Here is a 20,756-nt window from a genome sequence, read left to right as displayed (position 1 = left end):
ATGTAACCTGCTTTTTATGATCACAGATAAAAACCCCATTAATGGATTAAAGCATGCACACTGCTGGTGATTCGCAAACGTGATTATGTCATCCCCACTCCACAACCCCTCCCCTTCTCCTTGCGATTGTGACTAGACTTTCCTCAAGAGAAATCCCATGCTTTCATTTAATTGATTTAGCCATTAATTTGCAAACAGCCATGTAACCAAATTCCTGCGCTCCACTGTGTTTCCTACAGTTCGGTGCATCACTTCCACAGTTCCTGCCTGCTCTCAGCCAGGGCAGGGGTTTGCTTTTCTCTTCATTAGCTGCGCTCAGAAAGATGGGGGAAAATGGATGTATTCTGCCACTTCTCTGGAGCTGTCATTAGGCTACCGGCATGGTTTTACTGCTCTCGTTTAGCACTTTGCAGTCCTGTGTCTCCAAGCACGACGCGTAGGAGGAAAATGATTGCCTCCCCTCCTCCTTTAAAAGCAGGGAAACCAAAGCCCCAAATGCCACCGTCACATGCCCAAGGTCATCGGGCAGGTGAGCGGCAGTGACAGCAACGTGCTGCCGATCTCGCTGTTCGGTCAGGCTTTGTCCCCTTCAACAGCCTTTGCTTCTTCCTAATCAAAGCCTCCCTCCCTGTGAGGGTGAGCACCCTGTGAGATCAAAACCGAGAAGCGGCTTAGAAAGGAAATAGGAGTGAGTCTGTATTGCAAATAATTAGGTGTTAAAATTAAGTTTGTTTTAAAAGGCGGAGCGGGAACTGTTTTCTGATTACCTTCCCTGTCTCTTTAAAACAGCTTTAACTGGGAATGCTGAGAGTTTGCGAGCAAGCCCAACAGCTTTCTCATCAAGGCAGCCAAGCCTTAATCCCTGCACAATGAGAAGGCGAAGGATACCCTGCAGCACAGTTATTGTGGCTTAGTAAGTGCCTCTGCACGTGTGCGAGAGCTAGATGCTCAGGCGGATTTTTTCCTCCGCTCGCAGCCCTGCCGGAGCCGTGCATGCTGGGTTGACAGCAGCGATTCGTCGCAGACACTCGGGCTCATCCGCTCCGTAGCGGAGCTGTCACGCTGCACGGTGTCAGAGCTTTACATGCTGTAGGAAGGCCCTTTCTCTTCCAATTTTGTTTTGCTTTGTTTCCTTAAACCAGCCTTTCAAGGGCTAATAGAGACAGAAGGCGGTCATCAAAGACAGCTGGGATTCTCCGGGATAGTTTAGCCGGGTGCGCAGCAGCGGAGGAGCAGCTCAGGGTGCAGAGCTCAGGTCTGTCCGTGATTCCTGGGAGCTCCCTGGCTCCAGATCAGAGGTACTTGTCCTCCTTCTGGGTGGATGAGGAGCAGGACTTCAGTGTCTGGTCTTTTCCTGAGGCAGGGATCCAAAGCTACATGAGAAAAGCCTAAAGGTGACTCCTTCTTTAAATAAGAGGGGTCTTTACCCTCTGAGAAGTAGGCTGAGGAGATGAGAGAGAAGATGCAGATCTTGCTGCTGCTGTGTGGCACCAGAACCTCAGCAAGTTTCCTTCTGGGGTAGGAAGCAACAGCCCTAGCTGAGAAAGGTGTCCGAGCATCAACAGCCTGAGCAGGGAGTCCACGATACGGTACCCAGCATGACACCAGCTTAAAGCTCAACAAGCAAAGACAGCCGGAGGGCCCTAAGGAAGAAGCCCCGTGAGTTGGGAGGCACTGAGAAGAAAACCACGGCAAGACTTGCTATGAGACTGGGAAGGACAGGGAAAAAGGAAGGGAAAAGCTGGTGACATAAGGGAAGCAGGTACTCTGTGATGGTGGCAGAGGGGAATCTCATACTCACTTGGTGTCGCAGTGATACCTGACGACTCCTTCCCATGCTCAGCCTCCTCCCTGGCTCAAAGAAATGCTGGAAGGCCCCCAGCTGCACAAATCATTCAAGGGCAAGCAGCACAGGTGCTTCAATTTAGTCATTTATCTTGCCTTGCAACCTATAAGGCTATGGGTTTCTCAGGATGGTTTCCTGAAGCAGTGTGCTGTTTTCCCTCTAGGGAGCTGTGGTGCCTCCTGGATTCAAAAGTTCTGCTTGTGAGTAAGAAAAGCTCTGCTTGTGAGTAAGTCCCTGGTGTGATGGGGGGGTCTGGCATCACTGTCGAGCCTGGGTGGACTGGGCAGGAGGGAATTTGCATCTGGAGATAAAGGATTTGGGATTACAGTCAGGAAAGGAGGATTCTCCCAAAGCGATGGATTGATGTGAGATAATGGGAAGTAGAAGGAGATTGTTCAGTGATGGGATACAAAAGGTCAGATTTGGGGATGGCATGGGATAGACACTGCGGTGGACCTGTGGGGAGGGGGCCAACATGGAGCTGATGTTGTGGAGGAAACAGTGGACAAAGGGTAATGGTGGAAATGCCTTGAAGGGCAGGAGAGTCCAGCAGGACTGTGGACTGGCTCTACTGGATTTCTTTACTGGGGAGTGGAGAAGCAGACAGGAGTGGATAGCTGCAGGATGGTCAAAAGGAGACCTGCTGTCTCCTCTGTGTGGTGTCTGAGCTCCTTCCTCCAAGACCTGCAATCTCCCCTCCCTCCACCCAGCCCTTTTTCCCCAGAGTTTGGTAGGGTGCTATGACCATCCATATCCGTGTGGGAAAGCTAAATTAAAGCACCAAGTTTGGCATGTATTTCAGTAATTGTTGGCCTAAATGTATGAAGCATTCCCAGTCCTATGCTTCACAGCTTACTGATTGCTTTGCCTTTTTCTTTTCTGTTCTGTTCTCCTATCAAGCTATTCTGTGTTGTGCAAGTTTCTCGGGTAAAGAAAACATTGTTATCTGTAAGACTAAACTCCCAATGTTCACGGGAAAATTGTAGCAGCTAAAAAGGGCTTAAATCTACAATCAAGTGAAAAGCTTTCTAGATTTCAGGAGAGAGCTGAAGTTTTCTCTTGATGACTGATTTGAGTCTCAGTATGAAAGTCTAACTCTAAAGGCCCAAGTAATTTACATAATTGATTCCCCCGTTGGTAATGCCTGCAGCTGAGGATATTTACTGAATGCTTCTGGATTTATTTATTATGCATACCTAAAAGAGCATGATGGACCCATCAAATAGCTTCATTTTGTACAAATCAGGAGGAAAGAATATGCTGTGCATATTTTATCGCTGTAGAGGAAACGACTGTGTTGCCTGCGAGTCCCTAATGGCAGGGACTGCAAGTTTGGTTTATAATATTTCAGTGACAGACTACATTATGAATTAGCAATAAGCACTACTAATAAATATCAATTCTCACCAATGAACTCTGACAGTAGTAGGTCTGCGTTTAGAAGATCAGCAGTGCTTTGGCATTTGCTCCATTATCAAGCACACAAAACCACAGAACATCTATTGTACTTTCTATATGTTAACTGCGGAGGTGACTCTGTGAAGCAGCAGATAGAGCAGCGGGCTGGTAACCAAGAGACCTGAGTCCTATGTGACCACGGGGACATCGGTTCACCAAAAATCTCCCATCTTTGCTTTATCTCATAAACTCATGGGGACAAGGGCAAGGTGTTTGTACACAGTGAGGCCCTGATCCTGAGTTTAAAGGCCTTATCTTAATCAAACGGTGAATTTTATCCACAAATGACCAGGTTTAGAAGGATCGCACAAATCTCTTGCCATTCTTTTACAACAACAGCCTATAGCTAATGGATTTGTGGCCTACATACTGCATACATACCAGTTTACCCTTATGGAGATATGATTTGTACTAATATTGTACCAAACTGGAGGGATATTGCAACAATATGATACTCCTCTAGATAAAAGATTAATTTATTACTCTCCACGCAGTAATGCTTATTACATTTTTGTCTATATTTGGCAATGGACAAATGCATGAAGCTGATTAAACTTTCAATATTTCAGGTTGACCTCTCAGTTTCAAAAATTCTATGACACATGGATGGAAGATTTGTGTTTGTTGGGGTGTTCATGAAGGGAAAAGCATGTTGTCCCACTGAGACAATGAAATAGCTACTTTGGATAAATGAAATCTTCAAAGTTATGTCCTAAATATCATAGATAGGAGGCTATTCTGATGACCTAAATAAAACATCTAAGACACTCATTTCACAGGAAACTAATGTTTAAGACTTTACACCACTGAGAAAACTACTTGAAAATCTAACCTGAAAATGCATTTGAGATCTGATACATTTCCTTTGTACTGAAGTTTGCCCCTTTCCAATTTTCCTCTGTAAAAACTGGGGAATCTCAGTTTCATGCTTTCACTGAACTTTCCTTCTCCTGTTGTCTCACCTTCCTCCTTTGATCAGCAGTGTACAAACTTTACAGGACTTTAATAACAGCAGTATTGACACATGGAAGAGATTGTTTCTCCTTATCTGTGTCTTAACCAGTTCAAAGACAACCAATTTTCCCCAGAAAGCCAGTGTGCCTGCAGACAGCCCATGGGTATTTCTTCTTGTCTCCGTCAGCCTTTACTTTTTGCTTCACGGCTGTTTGGAGAGTTTGTAATACATTCATAAACTGTAGAACTGGGTTATTTCACTTTATTGTCAATTAAACTAGATTTCAGTAACAACGGCATCTTTAGTCTGATTATTTAAAGGCCAAGTGTCACATTGGAAAAAACAAAGTGTTATCCTCTTCTACATGAGTAAGATAATGGCTCATGAAATCATCATTCTGCTGGATTGGTGGTAAAGTCTCACTGACTCCAACTGTCGGAATTTCACCATGTATGTGTAGCACAGATAACGTGAGTAATGACTTGCGTAATGTCTACATGCTGTGTCAGGATGGTAGACAGACTTAACGGGGCAGCTGGCCCTGGTAGTTCATTGCTCCATTAACAATGTGAGAGCAGCAGAGAACACTTTCTTCTCTGCAGCTGCAAAATCATAACTTTTGATTCACTGCATGGCAAGTGATCCAAGCCTTTGGTCGCCGTGCCAAGACAGAAGCTCGAGAAGAAAAGGCACAAGGAAGCTCTTTAAGCACCCGTGAGAGCTGACTTCGGTCCGTCGTCAGCCCAGTACCATGCAAAACCTTGGCAAGGTCGCTCGGTGGAGAGAGAAGCCGTGGCTCTGTCCCTCTCGGGCCCTGGCTGGTAGGGTGTCATGGTGCAGAGGTAGCTGCTACACCTTCTCTGTCACCTTCACTGACCAAAATTTATTTTACTTCAGCCCCCACTCTTCCTAGCCCCAAATAACTAGCATCACACCATGGTTTCTTGCTTGGTTCCTTGCTCTCCAGCAGCTGCCCTGTGTTGCACACAGAGAATGCTGCATGGTACACTGGGACTAACTGGGGGTTACTGGCCAGCCAGATGGTTTCTCATGGGCCGCTGCTTTGGGGAACTGGGGAGAGAACCCCTCCGCTGCCTCTCCCTGCAACCCATGCAAGTGCCACCACAGCTACAGCAACGCTGCTTGCCAGAGCCCTCCTGGAGAATTATTCATGCTCAGGTTGTCGCTGTTAGTTTGCTTCATGCAATTAAAGAAACATCAGGTCCTGAGGCACATGGCTGATGCTCCTGGCACTTCTGCCTGCTGGATGGATTTTTAAGGGCTTTTAGGGCAGCTAAGGAAATGAAATCAAGCCGGCAGCAGCAAGCCATGTGAACCTTCGGGTCGGGGACTTTTGTGGGTGGAAGTGTGTGTAGGTGGAAGGCACAGCTCTCCCGTTCCCTGGGCTGTTTCCAAACCAGGTGAGAGCTCTTTTCCTGGGGACCAATTAGTGGATAAGCAAGCTCAGTCACTTGGTGTGAGTAGGAGAGTAACTTGGTCAGTCTGTGTTATTCCTGCAAATGCAGGATGTTAAATGACATATTCCAGCATGGGATTTGGGTCACAATTTATATTTTGGAATCACTCCATATCAGTGTCATCAGTGATGCAGATATTGAGTCACGCTTCATGTTGAGCTATATTAGAATGGTATTCATTTAAAGGAGAGAGCGTGTGGATGTACCTGCTTTATTTGGTTTACCTGTAAAGACAACAAGGAGGGCTCAAATGAAAGCTGGGTAGATAGATTTTTAAGTGCACTACTATTTCTCACAAAAAAAAATATTTATTAGCAAAGAATAATTAGTTACATTTTAATTTTTTAAAAGATGTAAGAGACTTTTCATTGTTTTCCGATTTTTTTCGTTCTCAACCTGTCCTTACCTCTTTCTTACATGCAAATGAATAAAAGAATAACTAATCTGAAAATTAACATAATTTTTGAGAGGTGTTGAAAAACTCAAACAAACAAAAAAAACCCTATTTAAATTAGAATTAAATTATTAATTTAATTAATTTCCATAATATTGCAGCCTTTAGAATAATATCACTACTTTCAGAGAGGGGAATTTTTCCATCAGCTCTTTCACCATTCAACTTCTTGCATACACATCTGCAGGGTTAGAATTATTCAGCACGCCCCAACACACTTTCTAACCCCAAACCTGGAAGGTATTTCTAGAAAGGCTGATTTCCAGCCTCCAGGAACTGTTGAAACATTATCTAGTAAGCTACTTGCACCAGCTCAATGAGAATTGCCTTTGGAAAATTGGGAAAAAGGAATTCATGCATTTGAAGTCTGCTTAGATGATGCCATCATTATTTGCAAGCTGCATAGCTATTCTGGTGTTATTCAGCTGAAAACATGTCAATCAACTATCACCTGAATTTAAAAGACTGTTATTATTGCTCTGAGTTACTCTTATGTTTTCCTATCAATGTTGTCATGAGAGCAAACCGATGTGCGCGTTAAAGGGACTCCGTGAGTACCCACGAGTGTTTCTCCCACAAGGAGACACAAGGAGGACTTTATCAAACCTTGAGACTGTCTCGACAAGAGCTCAGCTGTCCCAGCTGATGGCAATGACCTTTTCTTTTTCAGGTTTGCTCTAAGGATGTGGCAGGGTCCCTCAGAAAATCAGAGCTGCCTTGTGAGTTGATGGTAGCAACGTGAGCTCAGGTAGGGCTGCATTTCAGACTCATCGCTGACGGAGGTCCAGCATGGGTTTACGGCTAACAGGGATGGTTTTCTCATCAGGACAGTTTAAGGCACAAGCCATGCCTTTCTCTGTCTTTGTTCATTAACTTTAGAGACTCGTGCTCATCTTGCTGTGTGGTTAATTTGCAGTAGGAATGCTAGAGGTCTCCGACAAATCCAAAGGCGCTTTATTTTAGCTATGTCTACATATACGTGGGAGGAAAGCTTTGCCCTGGGAAGTCTGCGCTTGTGCAGGTGATTTCAAAAGTGCCTGAAAAGATTTAGAGACCCATGGCCAAATGAGAAGGCAATGAAACTGGAAAGGCACTCATTCGGGGAAAGTAATTAAACTCAGGAGTGACCTCTGGTACACTGCTCATAAAGCCACCTAAGATGTGAAAGTCACTCTGGGGTTTAAACTGTCATGGGAAAAGCATTGGATATTTGAAATGCAGAGGAAGAAGACAGACAGTCACTAATTAAAAGACCCAAAATATTCTTGGGTGTCTGAAGACAGGTAAAACAAATTCATTCCCAATTTTTGTGGAGGAAAGGCAGGACTGAATTTGCTAGATACTACACTTTATATTGGTCCCGTGTTCTGATAACCAAGTGATATCCATCACATCCACACTCTTCTAGGCAGAATTTGTTCTCTTTACCCTGTAGTTCTTCAAAATGTCAGAGCAGAAGTCACTTTTGTCACACTTGCTCTTTTTAGATGTGCAGTATTTCAATTTCCTCTTGCCTTAAACTGGGCTGGCTCCTTCTCACTCAGCAAAGACGAAAATAGAGGCTTGCAACAGAAGGCTTTTGAAACGATACGTAGATTTTGGTGCCTATTTCTATATAAAAAGTCATGCATAAGCACACACTCTCATAAGCTTCCATTTAGCAATTAGTTAGGTATTTTATTTTTTAAAATTGCTTCTAGTATAGCAATTTTACTTGGATATTCTTACCTATTCACTTCTTTGGGTGACATGTCCATTATTAAAAGTGTTATCTGTTGATTGAAATAAATGATTTTTGCATCTTGTTTTTCTATTGAGCAGAGTACCATTTCTGCCCTTTCTAATAAGGTCTGCAGGGGAGGAGGTTATTATACATATGGGGATGATCTGACCAAATACCTCTGCTTTACTAACGAAGGATATTTGGATCTTTGCCTCAGGCTGGGCAGAAGAGTTTGGGTTCCAAAAAATTTTTAATTTACATGATCATATGTATTTTTTACACAGCTTGCGTTTGCTTTGCCCCCCTTACTGTGCTGGATTTGTGGACTTCAGAGCTCAACTAATTGTGTATCACCTGCAAATTCTCCACCTGATTGCTTAACTATTTTAAATATACTGGAAAGCTTATTAATGCCATTCCAGCTCAGGGAAGGTAACATTCAATTCGTAGGTCTTTAAGAGACTAAAAGACTCATTGCGAAGCAGTCTATTAAAGGCTTAAGTTATTTCCCTGTAACAGCTCTTCTGGGTTTGTGATTCCTTTGGATTTGTGATATATTGATAAGGTTTTATAAGGCTTCTTTTCACTGGAAGCTTTTCTACAGGTCCACTAACTTCAAGGACTTTGAAAGTCTAATTTTAATTATTGCTTTAACTGTCTTACCATGGTAATGAAGGAATTATGCAATCCCTTCGATAAGCCCAGGCAGCCTTTTTAAATAGATATGTTATTTCCAGGCCCGTAGTTTGGGAAGCACTGTTAATGAGGTATGGCATGCCCTTGCTATCAGTTCAGCCTTTTTGTTTTAAAATGTTATTAATGTAAAGGTTTTTAGTTAGAACCTGTAAATCTTAGTCAACATTTTACAAGCAAAATGGAGGGCAAAAAGGAAGTGAATACTAAGCATACTTGGTTTCTGTGTTAATTCAAAACAATCATTTGACCATCGACTACAAGCAGCAGGTTCTTAGGCAGATTGTCATGTGAAATTACCACAAATGCAGCTGTACTGGCACTTTCTTTGTAATCAAGAAAGATGGATCACCGGCCTCTGTTTGAAAAAATCCTTGCCTCCTTTTATCAAATTTTTAAGATCACGATAAACTGGAAGAGCTGATTCTGCATTCCTCTATTGATACCAAATAGGACTTTATCTCTGAGATACCCCGTTCGTAGTTCCACCAGTTGCTTTCTACAGCTGGGAGCAAACACGACATTCGTTTTCTTGCAAATCATGTGCAATGGCTCTCCTTGGGCCTAGAGCAGAGCATGTTCCAGAAAAATACAGATGCAAAATGAATTGGTGGGTAAGTGAGTTGCTGTAGCTGATATATGCAGGTGCTGCAGCCTGCCTGGAGCAGCAGGAGGTGTCTCTGACCTACGAGAGCTCACAGAGACACCGGAGCCAAGAAGTCAGAATGCTCTGCAGGACTGTAAATGATTTTAAGCAAAATGAAAATGCAAGGCAATAAGCGTGCTGATAGCATATCAACTTGGACAGGAATATCGCTGAAGAATGGAGTAAAACCCTTTTGCATTTCTCTTCGGCGAACGCTGCAATGTGTGTGGATGCATGAATCGGAAAGCCATGGATCGAGCATTAGTTTAAATTGCCTGGAGATTAGTGTCTACTAAGAAACAGGGTAACTGTATCAGACTGATTTCTTTAATTTCATCTCTCTTAATTTCATTTACCTTAGATATCATTTATGTGCATAGTCAATAAAAGATACTGTTATTGATTGATTAATATCTTAGACTTTAAAAGACCTCTTCAAAATTGCCTAATGATGAAGGAAGCCTTTAATGTATTAGCATTTTTTGGAAGGGGTACTCTGTTCCTCAGGAAAAAATTAATTGCTTGATGAAGAGATTTAAACCCTTTTTTCTTTTGATCCAGTTCTCATCATGAACCAAAGCCAGAGGACTCAGCCATCCACAGTGCCTTTATAGGTTAGGTCTCAGCCACGAAAACGAAAAATGTTCTGAATCCTCTGTTGGCAGCATCAGTGGCAAAGCGTTCATATATTTAATAAGATCTTGTTTTCCTGCTAGTCTTGAAGTGAAGTAGGCTTACAGAAAGGAGGAATGGGAGCAAAGCAACAAGACAAATACAAAAACTAGTTAACTTTTCTTTGGATTAGCATTACCAGACAAGATGAAACAGGAGTTAAATTTCCAAAAGAGAGCACAGTAAGTGACTGATTTCAAAACAACAACAATTTTGAAAGCTCCCACCAAAACACAGGGCGTTCTACCCACCTACCTGGACCTTTTACTAGTGCAAGTCTCACCTTAAAAAAGAATCAGTTCTGCAACAGAGCATGCACAGCCAAAACACCATATTACCACTCTTCTCCTATGAACACGGGAAAAATCCACCAGGATTAGTCTTCCATTCATTAAGTAGCTCAACCAAAAGAGTACTGAGGTCTGTTTTTGATGCAGAGTCTCGTATTTTTCGAAGATACTTAGCTGCCACCGCAGCCTGTGTTCAATATGTTAACAATAACCCTTATCTATCCACTACCATAGAGCATGTGGATAAAACTCCTCTAAAAAAGTCATAGCCTTCCAGTGAACTATAACTCTGCCTTGTCATCTCCTTCAATTTTTTTATCAATGCAGTAAATGTTTAAAATAAACCCAAACAATGAAATAGTAAGTATTGTCTGCTTTCTCCTGTGTTTTTATCAGTCGGCATACTCCATGTGCATTACTGATAATGAAAGAAATCTTAAGTAAAACTCATACAGAGAGACAGAGCCAAACTGGTGTCCAAGGTCAGCAATCTCCTGATGGAACAATTTGGAAAACTACCCAGTTCACAGTAGTACTGTGTAATTACTAGCTGTAAACAAATGGGGACAGCTTCAGTTTATTTTTACCAAGGACTTCTTATGACTGGTCTCAAGTAAGTTCATTCTTACAGTGGAAAAGGTGAATTTAATCCACATTCAAATAGATCATTTCCATGTCTACTAGCTAATCCATTTTTCTTTTTAAAACACTCTTCTGGTAAAGGTTCAGAGCAACCATGAGAAAAGAAAATAGCAACCACACAAGAAGATTTAAGATTTGTGGAAGGAGCAAGTGAGGACAGAGACCCTGAAGTCATCTATTGTGTCCTTTATATCATAATATTCTAGAACATCTTTGACTTTTCTCATATTAAATTTCACCTGGTAGTTGAGAGTCTAGCTACAAAATCTAATTATAAGGCAGAAAAGAAGAAAGTGATGAAGTTTTGTCTATGTCCTTAATCACTATTTGATTTTTATCAACCCTAGGCATAATAAACATCGCCTGCAATTATCTCCCACGCAGAAAGATTACTTCCTTTTGTCATAAATACCTGTCATCCAGACCCAGGAGCCCTGGGTTGTTATTACTTGGGGCTCGAGGAACACCTGCGTTTTCTTGGCAAGCTCTGGAAATGATAATGCTTTAGCAGTATTCATGTAAGTATTTCCCCTGCATTCATGAGTATCTCATTGATCTGGTAGCTATAAAGGAAGAAAAATTAAAGGAGTTGCTGACTGATTTCTTTTCACAGTGTTGAAGATCTTCCACTCTTCATCACAAGTTTTAGGCGGATTACATTATCACAGAAAGTCCCCACTTTCGTTATTAGTGGGAAAGCTGAGCCCCCTAAAGATTTGGACAGAAAGGTCCAAATGTGTATTTACTTTCCTGTAAAAATGCTGATGTTTCCTCTTATATAAAAGAATTAAAAAAGATAATTATTGCTAAGAAAAGGTTTATTCTCTTTTCATTTTAAATCAGTATAATTCAATTAGCTCCGAGGAGTTGTTCATCCTCTACCTCGGGACCCCGGGATGTGAGGAAGCTCTGCAGCCAGAAGGAGCATCTCCACGCCTGGAGACACAGGCAGTGTCCCTGCAGCCTTACAGATAGACGATGCTGAAACTTCTTTTCTCTTCTAGGTATATTTTCTTTAAACTGAAATAATGTCTTCAAAAATGACTTTAAATGCAGAGAAATTGAGGTTGTCTTAATACATATCCTCTGCAATATTTCCTCGTTTGCAAGCAGTGTTGCCATTTTGGATTTCCAGCTATCATGTCTGCCCTCTCTATGCAGGTTTCTCCCCCTTTTTGCTACCAGCTATGTAAGGTCACAGTGGATTTTGAATTTATTTTCTTCTAAACTGTCTTGCAAGTTAGTGGAGGGAAGCAACCAAATCTTGAAACTCTGTTACTTTCCTTATTTTTTTCTCAGTAGACCTTTTTAATATCTGACAGTCTGTCTTTTCTTCAGTGTTATCTTAAGGGAAGGAAAGAGCCCAACAATGAGTTATATCAAAGAGCACACACAGAGAATAAAAAATTCAATCCAATTAGTATAAACTGCATGTCTGCTCCTCAGGAAAACCTCTAACATACATTGGCAGGGCAGAGATTCAAGGGTCAGTGACCTCCTTCAGATAAAAGACCTTTCAAAACACCATTCCAGATCTAGCTACCAAACTGCATGCTAAGCCTCTTAGACAAGAGGACTTCTGCACGGAGTCTTGCCGGCACTTTCTCGGCAAGGTGTTTTGTCGGAAAGGCCTGGAGGAAGAGCCACCTTGCTGGCCATTCTCATGCTCTGGAGGAACTCGGCAGCGGTGATCACCGCACGGTGATGTTTGGAAACACCTTGGAAGGAGTCAGTCAAGAGAGCTCCGGAGCATCCACACACTGGCTGGATTTTGAGGCAGCTTTGGCCAGAAGTGGAACTGATGTGGAACAAGGTGAAAGAGAAACATGTGCTTTAGAACGTATGAGTAAGCCTGTCCTCTGGCTCCCGGCGCTGAAGGACCTACTATCAAACCAGCTAAAGACCTCATTTATGGTTTCAAGGAGACCATCATAACACTCCAAAATCCCTGAAATATTATTGTTCCAGCCATGCCCTTTTCTTCTGTTCATGACCCTAACATGTCCTCTTAGCTCAGTGGAGGTCAACAGCTGCCTGCCAAAGCAGACTTTTGGGCTGCCAAAAGAGAAGAGGACCCATCCCAGGAGCAGGATACAGCATGAGCTGCGGGAAGGCCTGTTTTTTATATACAACATGCATTTTAGTTCTCTTAATCCCCCTGTCAGACCAGAAGATCACGTTTAGTAACACCTGTCTACTTAGCAGATAGGGGATTAAGCTACTGGTTTAAATTCTGTTTAATAATTTAAGAATTATGAGATGAAAAATGAGTGTGTTTGTGTGTGTGTCATGTATGCAAACCTCTGTATTGGAATCCGTACAATGAAAGCTATTATTTCTCTTTGCCTACAGATACTTAAAGAAAAAGCCGCAGGGTAGCCTTCTCACGCATGTCTTTCTTGCAAGGGTGATATTTCAGATCATTTTTCTCCATCCCCGGGTCGTTTATAACTGCTGAACAGTTGCCTTTGGCCTGGGAGGTCTTGCCATGGCTAAAGGCACCTCATCACTGCTCTGGGTGGAACTGGTGGGGCAGTCCGAGAGCAACGAACGTGCCTGAAGCCATCCTAGATGTCACCGTTTGCAGTCTGCTGCCACGTTCCAGGCACTCAGCCTGCCTCCTTGGTTGCATCTAAGATAAATCAGTTGGAGAGCATGGTACCAACCTCTGTTCACAGCTGCGTGATTTCCCTATACGTTACTCGGAGATGGCAAGGTGATTGAAAGGGCAGAAAATCTGAATCTTTGATTCCAAAAGGCTGGAAAACTGCCAGTCATGAATTGCAAGTGGTCCCTGGCATGATTTCCAGAAGGAAATCTCAGAATTTGCCTGTCTTAGGGACAAGTAAAAACTGCCTTAAAAAGACTTGATGGGCTATTGCAACTGGAGGAGATGATAAAGCAATGTTGAAGCAAACTCGGGGGCATTACCAGCAGCTTGCTTGGTCTAATAAACTGAAAGTGTAATTCTAGAGGCAGCCCATCTCTCTTAGCAGCAGGGACATCCAAGCCGTGTATTCCCAGGGTTCCCAAAGCAGGATAAAAGCTCATATTTATCCACTGAGTCACGAATCAGCTAAAATCAATATTTTTATTTTAAAGCATGGTTTGGGAATTTTTTTCTTTATAAGGCTCACAGGATAAGGGCTGCACTGCTAAATTGCAGCTTTAAAATAATTTTTTCTGACAAGACATGCATCACTGAAAATACGGGTCTGCAATGAAAGTGATGGCACAAGTTTATAGCGCTGCAAACACAAACACGCAATGACAGTATCTCAGAGTAGTGCTCTGATTTTTACATGTATGTTCTTCAAAAGTCGTTTTGCCTTAGTGAGATCCCATAAGGGTTTAACCCACAACAAATTTGAGCAAAGGGTTTGTGTGGTTTTCCAGCATTAAATAAAATGGTCTAATCTGTGGTGGCAAAGGGGATGCCGCAGGGTGTAAACCATCCCCCTGAAGATACTCTGGTGTGGATGGTGTCCCTGGCTGGAGCAGTTCAGCATTTACTACCCCTTCCTCGGTCAGCTCATATAGGTGTAGGGGCTGCGGTCAGTGCAGCCCTGTCCTGCTACCGTCCCAGAAAGGACTGGAGGCTCATTACAGCCTCAGCTTGCTCTCAAGTTATCTACAGAGAGCCCACAATGAGGAAGGCTGAAAAACAGCCTCTCTCCTCCGTTCCTGAGCCGATAACAGGAAAACTGGATTTTTAATCTTGTTCATTCTTCTTATACTTCTCTCTTTCCTAATAGAAATATAGCTATTTCTTCCCTGAGCATGATAATAACCCTTGCTTCTCTAATCTTTCTTAGTAAAATAGTGTAGATAGATAAATAGACAGAGTTACAGACAGAGATACAGATAATATCCACAAATATTCCAGGATATTACCTTTATCCACCAAAGGATAGGATTACTTGCTGTGCAACTTTATTAAGCGCTATGTTAGATGACTTTCACCATAGAAAGCTGTATCATAATGTGGGTGAAAAAAGTGCAGGACCTGCAATAAAAATTCTAAGAGGCAATACATTATCCAAACTGAACTTTAAATCTTCTAAGAGATTCTGGTAACAAAGTGCCACGTCTCATCTCCTCAGTTTTTTTTATTGCCCCATTGCAAGATGCTATACTTTGCATATAGAAAGCCAAGGAGGCATTTTCTGATAATCTGATTTTCAGAATAACATACAATATATCATTTCAGTAACTCCTGGATCAGATATATCATATTAGCTCCAAGACAAATTAAGAGAAGGATTTTGTCTATATGTGTATTAAAGGAGCACGAATTCTAAGAAGGATTGGGTTTATGCGAGCACTTGTAGATATAGGTGGGTATGGGCTTTGAAAAGAGGAAGCTGGGAATTGTGACATACCTTACAAAAACAATGATCTGCTCAGACTTCCAGCCATGCTAGCAAAATATTTTCTAGCTACATACTTGGATCACTTGGGATCTCTCCTGACTGCAACCAGGCTCTGCAGCTGCAGAAATTACCCTATTTATCTGCTGCTGTCTCTACCAGAGGAAGACACTTTAAAAGATAGACCTCTTTATTAAGTTCTCCTTCTGTGATTTACTGGATGTATGTTGAAAGGGTTTGGTTGGGTTTTTTTCAACAAGAACAGTATCCTCGTTCCATTTGCTCTAAAGTTACACCTTCCAAGTTTGCTGAGTCTGTTAGCCCTGAGCATTTAGTTTCCAGATGAGTGTGGCAGCGTTACTTGTTTCCTCAATACAGCAAGAGAAAAGGGACAAGCAGAAGTGGTGTTTTCTAATAGGATCTGAAAAACTACAATTAAGGTTGGGTTTTTTCCAAAGAAAAATCTCATAGGTGAGAAAGACATGACAAGAAAAAAGACTTCTCAGCTAATACACTGAAGAAACTGTTCAGGAACAGTTAATCCCCCCAAAAGATTTCTTGAGCAATTCTGGCAAGATTAGATAGAAAAGACTATTACTTATGTGTCTTGCTGTTATTTGCAGCATGGATAGAAGGTGTCAAGACACAAGTCTATTGGGGTTTCAATATTTTAGGTCATTCTTTCTTCTACAATGAGCATTATTTCTCATTAATGCCACTTCTATCCTCTTTTCATTATTCGCTTTAGACTATGGCGTACAGTATTTAAGGCTGATCCTAAGCTTGCTAAAGTTAGTAGAAAGACTTATGGAAAGACTAGTGAAAAGACTCTGAGGGCTTTTAGTTAACCCTTGTTAAGCTTTTCAACAAACAGGAAAAAGCTTCCCAAATAGGTAAAAATAACTGGTTCCTGTATTACTTGGGAAAGGCTACTGGCAGACCAAGCATGAAGTCACGAAACTATAACCGTGGCCATTAGGTATATTTGTACCAAATAAAATGAAAAAGTAAACCCAATAGTTAGTTCACAACCAGTCAATCATTCGTGAAAAAAAGGCTGAAAAGCTATGATTGATGTTAACCGCAAAAGAGATGTTTGCGTTTCAGATTTATGTCATTCTGTGATGCTGTCTTTTATACACTGACAGTATATAGTATATGATCTGTCTGATCACCACAATCACTGTATTTATGTTTCTTGCAAAAGACCAAGTATAGCAGGTCTGGGTAGAGCTGAGAGTCCAACAGAGTACCAATGATCTCACGGATGAGTGTCCCATAACCTTTATTGGTGTAAGTATCACAGGGCACCAAGATATATATGATCCCAGCCATCCTAAAGTAGATAAACCAGCACATGGAGTAATCAGTTCTGCATGGAACTGCAAAGATGTTTTGTTACTGAGTAGTCTATGATGTGATTGACCAGGAACTAGCTAACTATAGCAGATAAAACTAATCTGCTTTAAAGGGAAATGAGGTAGAAGCCACACAAAAGATCTGCTCATGTGTAGAGGTGGGTCTCCACTGAGTTGTAAAAGCCCAAAACATGAACAGGTTGTCATGCTTTCCAGAGCCGTGGAGACACTTCTCCATTGGACTCCCTCACCACTAGTGTCTCTCAATGGCATTGAAAGGAAAGATGAGTGAGAGCCAGTCCCGGTAAGTGCCCAATTTAAAGCCTTCACCAACTTCCAACACATCTTTCTCAGCAAAGTGTCTGCCAGCCTAAAGGGTTTTCTTCAATCAATTTTTACTTTACTCGTTGATAATTGAAAATCTTCAACATGTGTCTGTGAAGATCCCTCCATCTTTTCCTTTTCCAGGGAAAATTAGGAGTACATGTCTCAGTTCACATCTCTTGGGTCCTTATAATCCACAGCGTATGTTGTACCTGCCCAAAATAAACTGTGTCCCATTATAATGCTCTACCCTGTACAAAGCGTAATTAAAGCACCCTGACCACCAGATCATCACAACCCTCTGAGATTGATCTTAATCTTTCCTGCCTATTTTAAACCTCATTAGGCTACAATAAGCCAAGGCTAGCCTCATTGCAGAAGTCCCAATGAGCTCACGTAGTAGGACATGATGGTTTCTTTCCGGCGTACCTTTGCTACCCAAATAAACAATCATCACTATTGGTTGTTCAGCTGGAGGTGATCTTTGTTTTTAGTCTGGAGCAGGGGAGAAATTCATGCCTCTGGAGCTGGGCAACCAACCAGCCATCAACCATGTCCCTCAAAAAGAGAGCAAAAGTGGAACTCGGTAAGATGCTCTACACCTTAGCTGAATAAATGCATTCAGGGATATGAAAGTAAAGACCCATCCAAATATGAAGGCTAGGCTGAGACCCCTTTTAAGAGTTTGACCTCTTATTCTGAAGAAATGCCCAAAGAAAAGCACATTGTCCCTATCTTCTGTGAAATATAGCTTACATTTCAGAAAGGCAGTAGTTGTGTTCTCGTGCTTCTAGTTCTTTTATTGCCCCAACAGCCTGAATTATATAGAGTCATGGATTTCTGTAGTAGTCTAATTCTTAATCTGTTCATAAACATGAACAAGATTCCTAAATAGCAAATATTTCTTTAACAGAAAGACTTTTATATTTGTGTGGCCCTTGTTCTAGTCATGTTTTAAAGTGCAATAAGACGACTATACTAGATAAGATACGTTACAAGCTTTAGAGTTAATTTAGTTAGCTTAATTATAAATATGTATTTTATTCAGCTTCTTATCTGAAATTTTTCAGCCTCAAGATACTCTGTTGCCGAGGTAATCATTCAATATTTAATAAACTGTGTAGGCATAGACTGCCATTAGAATTCAATGGGAGTGGTATTTCAAAGAGCATTTTGGATAAGGTCTGATACACACCCAAGTGGGTTGTGCAATACAGACATGCAAGGAAAGTTTTCCAGTTCTGTAGAATAAAACAGGCTTAGGAAGGGATGGCAAATGGTTCAAAATGGGGTAGAAGTCCTCAGTAGCATCTCCAGTATAATATGGGCTTAGTGAACAGACTGGTTTAAAAACATTCTTTTCTTATCAACAGTGCAAAGCAACTCACCTTCTTCCTGCGACTCACGCTTTCCTTGCGGCTGCCGTAGCTTGCCTGGGAGAGCAACATTACAAAACTGAGTTTTAATATGATTTATTTCCTGGACCTGAAGAGGAGTAACCACAGTAAAATCAGCCTGGTGTCTGTGAACCATCATGAGTCTGGGGAAACAAGATTCAGATGTTGTGGGCATCTTGTGTCAAACCAGACTGCAGTGCAGAGTTTTGATTTAGTTTAATGAATCCAAATTAAATGCTTTTACTTGGGCACATCCAAACGTTTTGCTTCCATTTAAAAAGTTAAAACCAAATGTTTTGCCATAACCATGCTTTTTTCAACTTTCCATTCTACAAATCACTCAGCTTGCTGACTTTTCAGCTGGGCTTAGGAAGAAAAACATCAGGTTTTCCACAGAGTGGAAAAAGAGCTGGGAAAAAAATGCTTATGCTAAACCTAATTGGCAGTAGGGAATAATATCAGTTTTCTGAAAAAATGTTTATGTATGGCAATCCTTGCTGTTTAACTGGCAGGCGGGCTGAAAAATGCAGCTGGATTAACCGTGTCCCAAACTCCTGGCTTTCCTGAAGAAAGTGGCACCGGTTGACACGGATGCCAGATCAGTAGTGGGGAGGCGACTGTGGAGCCTCGAGAAGGAGCAGGGGATCCAAATCATTCCCAGTTCTGTGACGTTTCTGCTGAATAACCAGAGCAAGAAGCTTTCGGTCCCCTCAGCTGCAGCTTGCCCCATGGCAAACGGTGAGCACACTTGCCCCTTACGTAAAGAATTCTGCTAGTGAAAGAGTGTTCAAATGTACAAATATTAATTCTTCTGTGTGAGCAACGCAACATTGCATTTTTCTACCTCTTCAACTAATGAGAGGATTTCTAATGGCATCATCTCTGGGGTCTGTCAAACCCCACTGTGGTCCTGTTCCATATGGAAAAAGCAGTCAAATGTATTGAATCCAATTAAGTTCACACTTAAAATTAGAATGAGAAATAATTAACAGTGAAAGTCTGGGAAATTTTTCATACCGTAAAGAAGTGGTGAGTTTTGCTTTCCCATAAACTTGCTAAAAGCTTAAATATCACTGTGCTCTAGGAGAGTTTGGGTAAAATGTTATGTTTGATTCTCAAAAGCCAACATGAAAATGGTATTTGGAAATGGAAATGGTTTTGTTTTCACAACGAAACCCTCAGCAAACCTTATCCTCTCTCCCCCTCAGTTTTGTGTGACAAGTTTCACTGGCTCAGATAAAATGTATTTATTTCCAGAGAACTCTTTCAAGAAAATTATTTCGAAATGAGTGTACTTTGGTTTTTATCCTACACTTTTTCACATTTTATTAACTTGACTCTTAACAGATGGCGTTTAATGAATAATTACACAGTAATGAAAAAAATATTTTGCATTTAAAGAAAGCTTTATGCAGATTTACTAATCAATTTAGACACTATATTTCATTTGTTTATAGTACATCTCCCAACTGGAGTGTAATTATCTAACTTTGTATCTATATTTAACTGTCTAAATTGAAGGAAATAAAACAGAGTAGAAGTAACTAATTGTCAGCATTACCCACCGATTTGTATTGAAGGATTAATCAGTACAGAAGAGTATGTGAGCTTAAAATATTCTAGGCTTTTGTAGATACTGAAGAATAATATTTGTGCGTGCTTCCCCCTTCTGTGGATACTCCGTTACATAGTACTAGAATCTGCCCCATCCACTAAATATCTGTTGAAATGTACAATTGTATCTGAAGTATCACAGTTGGTTTTCACTGCAATAAAATAGTGGATGGAATTAAAAAAGACACTTTCAGGGCACTGTAAGGCATGACGCAACTTACTGTACAGCACCATGAACTTATTAAGATGACGAGCCTGGTCCAGCTGCCTCTCGAGCCTATGGAGACCATCCCACTGATTGCTTTGAGCCCTTGATCTGTACGCTTAGTTTAAACATGATGCTCAATATCTGGATTTTTCCCAGATTTGGGAACAATGTTTTCCAACAGCTGGTGGATGTCTTTGCACTCACACAAACACCAGCCTCCCAGTTTCCCCATCCCTCAAGAGCTTCTCAGTCCTTTCATACCTCTTCCTCCCTTTCCATCATTTGGGTCTCCCATAATACTTTTGCACATCCCTCATCCCCATACATATTTTTATTCATGTTTGAGCATTCAACTTGTAAAGCAGAACTAGCAAATCCTGGCAATATTGCATTTGTCACAGAGCTCACCACTAAGCAGAGTCACAAATTGGGTGTACTTGCTCCACCGTTACGTGCTGTAAAAACCACAGCAGGAATCCGCAATGGCGTGAGTAGCTGCAAGCGAAGCTGATTTTGTGGAGCTGTGAGGCATGATCAGATTTCACAGTCCTTACGTGTTTTTATGTCTCTTCTGTCACTGAAGATTTTCCATTCTTCTCAGCTTTTTCCTTCTCCTTGAAACGAGCTC

The sequence above is a fragment of the Haliaeetus albicilla genome, chromosome 11 (assembly GCF_947461875.1).
Source record: "Haliaeetus albicilla chromosome 11, bHalAlb1.1, whole genome shotgun sequence".
NCBI classification, from domain to species: domain Eukaryota; kingdom Metazoa; phylum Chordata; class Aves; order Accipitriformes; family Accipitridae; genus Haliaeetus; species Haliaeetus albicilla.
This window is presented reverse-complemented; position numbering follows the sequence as displayed.